We start from the raw sequence: 9,091 nt of genomic DNA, 5'->3' as shown, positions 1-9,091 counted from the left end.
TTCTGAAGGCTTAGGGAATCATTCAGGATTATAGTAGTACAACATGAAGAATGTCACATCTGAAATAACAAGAAAGGACCTCAAGCAGCATCCTATTTTGTCTGGTGCCATTTGAGTGGAATGAAATAAACAAACAAAAATCAAACCAGATAAACATTTAGGGATTTGTCATTCTCATTATATCATTCTGTTAACACTGAACTTTTGACCAACAAAATATTTTGTGATCTGATAAAGCAATACTCAGTCTCATATAAAAATGTGAGCTGTTTTAGGTAGACATATGTATACATGAGGGTGAAAAAAAATTTTTACATCTAGTTATCAAGTTTTACTCAGACTCTTGCATCTTTGAACACGCATAGGCTTGACAAGTGTTTCAGAAGGTGCATCGTAATAAAATACTTCACGTTAGGAAAATGAGACAAAAAATTGCAGCATCACAAAACCCAGTTCAGATGGATAAAAGAAAAAAAGCATAAAGGGTTTAGATTCATAATATTTTACAGTTCACTGTTTCTCCCATTCTGTGCACAACAAGCAAAAGTTCCTGTGACACCTCTGATAATATTCTCACATATTGATCATGGAGACTGAATCTCTTTCCACCAACCATTGCATAAACTCTGCAATTAATTGGCAAGCATTTTCCCTCAATGGGAAAAGACAGCAAATGGAGAAGAATTTTCCCTCCAAATTTAGGACATCAGAGGCATAGTAGTTTCCCTATTTACTTTTACGGAACAGAAAATGGCTAGGTAACACTGCTCCCCAAAAATATAAGACTACAACTAAAATTTGGGAGAACGAAATATCATACCACATAATTCTCCTGTGTTATCAATTGCACTAAAAGATTTTATTCCTAATGAGGCCTGCAAGAAAAGTGTGAGAAGTGGTATCGCTGAAATCCAGCATATATTCCACTGATGATAACTGCATCTCCTGGTCATATGTAACAGCAACCCGCTTCTGTACAAAACACACAGAAGACTATAAGGACTCACAAATTATATATGATTACATATCTAAATGTAAACTAATTACATAATTACTTTAAAGTTTTTAGCAAGACAGATTTCATCTCCAGAACTTAATGTATTTGCTAATGTAACAAACCTCAAAGTCCTCTGCAGCAAATGCTTTTATGTACAGCAAGAAAGAAATATGAGATACTTCAAATGACAGCCTCAAAAGTGCTTTAGTGTCAGAGATAATTTAGTGGTCTCCCTCAAATTCAGTTGTTGTTTAGGTCAGTGGAAGTTGTGAACCCTTAAAAAGAGAACTGTGATCAAATGAAATATAATTCTCTAATAAAACATAAGTTGTTGCAAAGTTATATTTTATATACTAATTCAAGTTAAAACTCAGCTCCCTGAAAAATAAAAAGAGTTTTGCTGAGCACAGTCCTTCCAGGTCCTAAGTTGCTCCTTCCCCCACTGTCTTCTATGTAACCAGAAGAATACAAAAGAGACCAATCAAATGAGATTTTTGTTTACATTTCACTGAGAGATAGAACGTGGCGAGCCTGCATATACTCTTTGTCCACAGAGAACATACACTAGACTTCGTTTGATACACATATTTAAAGTTCCTTTTAAGTTTTCACTTCCTAGAGAATAGTTGTGTTGCCATAGCTTTTGGCCCCTTGCTAACAGCAGCTTTTTTCCCCTCACCAGTATTTCAAGCTTTTGATCTCTTTTATCTTTTGCTTGCTCATAGCCTAAGAATTGCATCTGTGGCAAAGCTTGTCCTCTTAAGAGTCCATTGACTTATTGCTAGAAAACAAGGAAATAGCTTGCTTTTCACTTGAGTCCCTGTTGAGATAATACACTCTGAAGGGACACGGCCTGTGTGGAGTAATCAAAGCTATTGTTCATCACTGCTTGAAAATATACTAGTGGAGGGAGATGGGGGGTGGGTGGAAATCTAAGAGGGCTTCTACCCAAGAGAAATATACAGATAGTAAGCCAAAGTAGGCTTTTCTTAAACAACATACCTCAGGTAGCACCAGGCTATGCTACAACTTGGACAACAGTGCATATTGGACATAAACAAGCAGAGCAGAAAAGCAAATAAATACATATATTTTATTTCATTTCTGTGCTGCAGGGAAGGCAAGGCATTAGCAGCACTCTTCTTTCCAATACAGAACACAGCACAGCCCACAAGGCAATTCCATGGTAAGACTGGATATCAGCGGAGGGGCTTGAGACAGATTGTTCACAGACCAATATGATCAACAAAATGTCTGTTTATTACAAGAAGGATACTCTTTATATACTGCTACTATACCCCAACGGGTGATTCTTCTTCCACAGCATTGGATACATAAGAGAAACATACTTTGTTGTCCAGTGCTAACTGGAGTATCGAAGGTGTCCGTATGAGATGAGAAAACTTGCTTACCTTTCAGGATTCCTCCTTGACCTTGGCAGTGATCCTCCTATGTTCTAGCTTCAGAGGCTGAAGCCATGTTAACTACGCAGCAGTTTTTACTGTCTGCACCCAGCCACGCCAAGGCAAGGCCTACAGAAATGCAGGAGAACTTGTTCACACAAGCTTTGTTCTCTCAACAACTGGACCATGTTTTCAGACTGATTTCCTAAATATTGGTGACTCTACCAAACCATCCTCACAAAAAAAAAAATGAAAAACAGTGTTGACCTCCACTGTACTGCTATGCTCAGAGTTCAATAGCAGAGCAGTTTCCACAGCAGCTTGGCCAGAGGACTGACATTTCGCAGCTTCAGCTGGAAAAGGCATTCTTCACTTCCATCTTGCATTGCTGCACACACTGCGAACCAGTTGGACAGCTGTCACCAATGAAGCAATGCCAGTACTTTAAATGATCAAGACAGAACATCTTCCTACAAAAGGCCAATTACAATGCTGTTCTAAATATGTCCTACTGGCTCCCAGGCAGGTCCTCACTGCACAAGATCTGTGGTGGTATGAAATGCTTCTGATACTGCCAGTCTGCTGCACCAAAACAGCGTTGAGATTGTGGTCATATAGCTCCTTATTCTGCAGCTTTCTCCTAAAGAACTGGCTTTCCCAGAACAATTTCTTTATTTCCATTCAGTAAGAGTGGAAAAGTGGGTTGAAACTATATTAATGTAGCTTCTCAGTAGTGATGTGCACTCCTTGCAACTGTAAATTGTATTTTTAAAATTCTTTGAGTGGAATTACACTCTACAAAAGCAGGTTATCCTTATTTTAAAAGCTCCTTTTTTTCTCTTTCTTTTCACTTGTTTACAGTGCTGTAGAGATTCTGTGCAAACACTTAATGGGAAGAAATTATTTACATTTTACACCCAAATTCTTAATTTAATCCATTACCACGTAAAGCAGTCCACACTCTCCTGTCTTAAAGTTAATTATTAAGAGTGGAAGTTGTGTGTGTGTGTTCATATTTAACATCCCCTTCCTTATTTGTTTTCTGCAAACAGATCAAGAAAAACAAATTTATTTTCATTCAGGGGAACAGCAAATTTCAACTCTAGAAGGAGAGAAACCCTCTGCAAAATTCTGACAATGTAATTTCTACAAGAAAATGACAAATTCAACAGTAAAAATCATTAATTTTATTTGTTTCTGAGTTCAATGGCAAAAAGAGAATATGAAAGCATATCGAGTCATGAATTTCATCTTCTACATACAGTGCCATAAGGGAATAAAGATTTAAAGGTTAGTAGAGCAAGAAAGACAACCACAGCAGTATTAAAAAAATCAACAATCTTGCCTCTGTCTCCAGAAATTAACAAAAATTAGTGTAACATGACCACTACCAAATGAGGTCTTTGCACTTTACATAAAGAGCTGTAAAAGAGGATAATAAAAGACCCTTCCGGTCTTCTATCCCCTCCCAAATACTGAATATTTCTTGGTGAAAGCCACTTTTCCTTCTGAGTAAGGACAGGAAAACTACACAAAAAATAGTCACTTGGTCCATTTTTATATTTCTTTTTTACAGATACATTTTATTTCACTTGCCAACCCTCTTCTCATTATTCAAGTCATCAATAACTAAGGTTACCTGGGGGGGGGGGGGAAGTGGCAGAGATATACAACATTAGGTCTGTTCTAACTTTGGTGAGTTCCTCAAGGTACAACTCAAGTGCAATCATGCAGCACACATGTCTGTTCTGGACAGTTGTTATTCCAGTATGCACCATCTACCACAGGAAGAAATCAATGACAAATTCAGTGCCATCTGAAGTTGCATAGATCCAGAACAAGGGCACTAGACATTGCCTCTACCAGTTCCAATCATAAATGAGTATCAAAACTGACACAGTCAGATAGCTCATTTCATAGCTCTCCACAAGAATAGAGGAAACGATAAAAAGCCATAATGGTAAGGAGGTCGAGAGAAAGTTTATTCCCTTCAGATCATTTCCTATGAGTAGAAGTTGACCTAGACTAGACTTCTGCTCCAATGACAACACTGAATGTGAATTTTAGTGGTTTTGTTTTAATTTTAAATAATTAGCTTTTCCGAGACGTGCACTTAAAAATAATGTCATAAATTATAAATTAATTTTGTAAAATATAATTCAGCAACAGTGATATAACAGATTCTCAACAGTAGTACTGAATATCTCCTCACAATAATTTTGAAATCCAGAAACACTTTCAGATGTGTTTTGATAACATTTTCAGCCAGGCCTTCAAGCCCGATATCAGTTGGTTTAACTGTTTTGCTATACTATAATGCAAATGTATTTAATGTACTTATTTATTGCCAAATTCTCTCTAGATTCTGTTATGTATGGACAAGAGGCAACATTTTTTTATACAGTAAACCTGATAAAAGTTTTAAATAAAGTTAATTTATTACATTACAGCTCTACTAAGCCTTTCAATATTACAAAATAGACATTTTCCAGTCCTAACACAAGGCTTGACCAAGAAAAAAAATTCCACGATCAACTAAGAAACAAACAAAAATCTTATCACATAAAGGGCATTTTTGTTTTCACAACAAAAGACCTTTTCTTGTGGAATCAATCATAAAAAATAAGTCCAACTACCCTTGCTCTTAATAAGGTCTGCAATGATGCGTTGCTACTAACAATGAGAACACCACTAGTATCAGTAAGAATGATAGCAATGAGCAAAAAAATAACAGGTCACAGTTACATGGTTAATCAAAAAGCTGTCTCTGCCTATCAGTATGCACACTCTTCACAATTTCACCATGATTCATGGGATATTTAATATCTTTTCCTTAAAAACTTAGCCCCCAGTGTTTGTGATGATACTGAAGCCCTCAGGTTTAATTTTAAAGTTTCTATCCCATGAAACTTCTAAGAAACATTTAAAAAATAAACTCCATGTATTCAGGAGAAAACAAAACAAACCAACAAAACCAAGCAAAAAACCAACTCCAAACAACAAAAAACCACAGAGGTAATATTTTTTTAAATCTGAACTTTTTAAACTGGTCCCTGATTTCTATACATTTATAAAGTGATTCAAACTTCAGCTTAAAAATGTTGCTCAAGGCAGTTGGGTAGACACAAACTTCCCACATAGCTCTCATGGGCAAAAGAAAGACAGGCAGCTGCCAGGAATAATGGTTTCCACTTACACAGCCACACATTTCCTAAGATAGGACTTCAGCAGGTCTCCATCTCTTCTCATCAGCTATTTAGGGGACTTAATTGACCCCTAAAGTTAGGTGAGAATTCCTTCACTCCAAGTTCTACACTAAGAATAAAGTAACAGTTAAACGTCCTAAGCCATGCATCAATTAACTAATATTAAAAAATCAACCAAACAAACAAATAAAAACCCCAAAGAAACAAACAAAAATGTTCAGAAATATTTGAATTCTAAAGGATAATTTTAGTTCTATTATAGTCACAGAATCAACTTGGTTGGAAAAATGTCTGAGATCATCAAGTCCAACCTTTGACCTAACATCACCTTGTCAACTAGACCATGGCACTAAGTGCCACATCCAGTCTCTTCTTAAATACTTCCAGGGATGGTGAATCCACCACCTCCCTGGGCACCCCATTCCAATGTCTGGTCACTCTCTCTGTAAAGAATTTCTTCCTAGTGTCAAAGCTAAACCTCTCCTGGCATAGATTAAGACTTGCTCTAATATATTACTCATGTAGGATACAGGTATTAAAATATATCCCAATAGAACAAAACCAATTAATTAGTCTTTGACTCTAAAGCAAGGCTATGACATTTGGTTTTGTATTATTACAAAACCAAAATGATTTCAGGAAAAATGCTTCATCATCTTTTCACCACCAGTGGTCCAATAGTAGCTACAACAGCTGAGCCACAGAAAGGTTTCATTTCTTGTGCAGGTTATCATATACCAATAAATGCCTCTGAAATGGTAGCCTCAGAAAAAACAAACTTTCTAATTTGATACGACTGCCAAGAAGCAAGTTCTGTGTAATGAAATTGCCCACTCTCTCATGTTTCATATGCTCCTGTGTTTACATGATTCCACCTCAGCATGACCCTAATACAGACTATTTTTTTTAAAGTTACATGCTTTATGTTTTGCTTGTTAATAAAGGAAATCATTACATAAAAGAGGGTATTGCTTCACTGGAATAACTCTTTTTCCACCAGGGTTTGCCAGTTCAGAATACCTACTGTAAGGTTACCCAAGGAAATCCGAAATCCCTGTGGCTTGACACAAGTAGCACACTGCCAGAATGTTTCTCCTCGTAGAGCTCTATTATTATACATATTTGCAGTCCAGCAGGGAAGGATGACACTGAGTCACCCACAGTCACCATCCCAGGGAGATGATCCCTTCTTGATGTCAATCTCTCACTCTTTCACTTGCAGAAGGGCAATGGCCAAGGGAGGGTTCAGGAATGCAGTTATCACTGAGCCACAAGAGGTCCTGCTTAAATGACGTTCATTTAGGTCTTAAATTCTGTTATAATGATGCTACTGAGACAATGTACTACAAACCCAAACATTTAACTTAAAGGAAAATTTTACTACACCTTACAAAAGATCGAGTTCTAGGGTTCTTGGATGAGTAGTTTACCCTTCTGCTGCTACACAAAATATATTATTTGGGTCCAAATTAGTGAAAACAGCTTCTGCCTTTTCTAAACCCAAAATAGGTTGACTTCATGTTCTACTGTGGCAGCCTAACCTAATCACATATACAAGAAAAAAAAGAGATGGAGGGGCATGAGAGGAAACACTGATGCTCACAGTCACAGAATAATAAGATAGACATTCAGCTGCAACATCTTCCCTGGAACTGCACAGGATTACTCAGTCTGAGGCCTGATTTTGTACCATTCATAATGATGAGGATGATAATAGCAATAATGTGTTTGGAACAGGTAAATCTAGCATCTTAAATAATAATGCTTGAGTCATCATTAAACTTACTGTAAGTGTTTTCCTGAAATTAGACCACAGCAGGATCATCATGGATTGCTGGCACACTTTGGTTTCTGCAAGAATCTGCTCAGTAGGGACATTCAAAATGCTGTTGTCATAGGTCTTTGTAACTGTAGAGCCCATTAACATCAACTATAAAGACAGGCACACTGCCAACCATTTCACCTGTCTTTTTGAGACCCATCCTTCGTTGAAGTTCCCCAATTTCACAAGAGTTCCAGTGTATTTAAAACATATGTGATACAAAACAGAGTATCAGGCTGTGTTTGTTCACTGAATACACTTGCTTTCCAACATTTTTGTGAAGTGACACATTGTATTTTTATAAAGTTCCATTATTGTTTTCATTGTTGTTGCTGTTGCCATTATGACTCATTATTAAAATGAAGCACAGAAATTGGATGGGCAAAGAAAACACTCTGATCAGGAAAAAGTCTACAGACTTTAAATAGGCTGTTGTATCTACAGACTTACTTGGCATTACAAATACACTTTTTTCTATAAATTAAAAACTACTTTAATCCAGTGATGAAGTTATTTCTTCATCAAGGAAGTTAATAAGCTTTTCAGAGAATTGTGGATTCCAATGTGCGGACAAATACTTATTTCTGTGACTTGTTAAATTTCTGGTGGTTCTGCTCTAACATTAATACTCTGGAGGTATTGCTTACAAGGGGTTTTATCATACAAAGAACCGTGGTCAGCAAGTAGGATGATACTCCATTTCATTTGGCAATTTTATATAGAATCTAAGTTTTAAGATCTTTTTATCTTGTTAATCTCTTAAAATATTTTGTATCCAACTACTTGCAAGTAGAAGCTGGTATACGCAAGTACATCGAATTACGGTGGGCTTTTTATTTATGAGGATCTAATCTTGCACTACTGTTCAGTGACAGCACCCTTAAAAGCATACTCTATTTCTCTCAAAATAAATTTTTAAAGAAATTTAGAGATATTAAAACTAATTTCTATTTCATTCTACTACTGTCCATTACAAGAAAGAGTTTATTTAGATTAAGAAAATTATTCTAGACTGGTTTTAGTTGGTCCAAACATGAGCTAACCTCATTTCTTTTTTGTCTCACAAAGGTGTGGGTTAATAGTCTTTAATTTAGTTTAACGGGGCACGTTTAATTTTGATGGACACTGAGAATGGATGCCAGATAGGTGTATCAAGGAGAGGGAAAAAAAGTCCTAGATTTCAGCTTGGAAAAAGGTCCAAGATAACACTGCAATGCCATATCTGAACTTGGACTACCTTCAAAGGCATTTCCTAGTATAGACCTAATTGCAAATTTCTCAGACTCTTAACACTTAACACTTAAAATAGGTATTTGTTTACAGATCACTGGCAGGATGGTGCCAAGCAGTCAATAATATGCAAATACATTTCTGTGAAATAATATTAAATGTTAAATAAGACATGGCACATAGTACCATGTGGCACTTTCTAATTAAAAAAGAAAAATATAAAAAAACCCATGAAAAATCATGGGTTAGCAGCATATATTGAAAACCTTCCTTTTAATGCAGAACTACAGGAATGCAATAAGGCATCTGAAGCCATAAAAACATTTATGATCTCCCATAAAACTTAAAAATGGACAAACTGATTTGTCTCAAAATATACAAAAATAATTGGACTGAGAATATACATGCCAGGTTTCCACTTGGAAAAAAATAA

The sequence above is a fragment of the Manacus vitellinus genome, unplaced genomic scaffold, assembly GCF_001715985.3.
Source record: "Manacus vitellinus isolate BGI_N305 unplaced genomic scaffold, ASM171598v3 scaffold_2_pilon, whole genome shotgun sequence".
NCBI classification, from domain to species: domain Eukaryota; kingdom Metazoa; phylum Chordata; class Aves; order Passeriformes; family Pipridae; genus Manacus; species Manacus vitellinus.
This window is presented reverse-complemented; position numbering follows the sequence as displayed.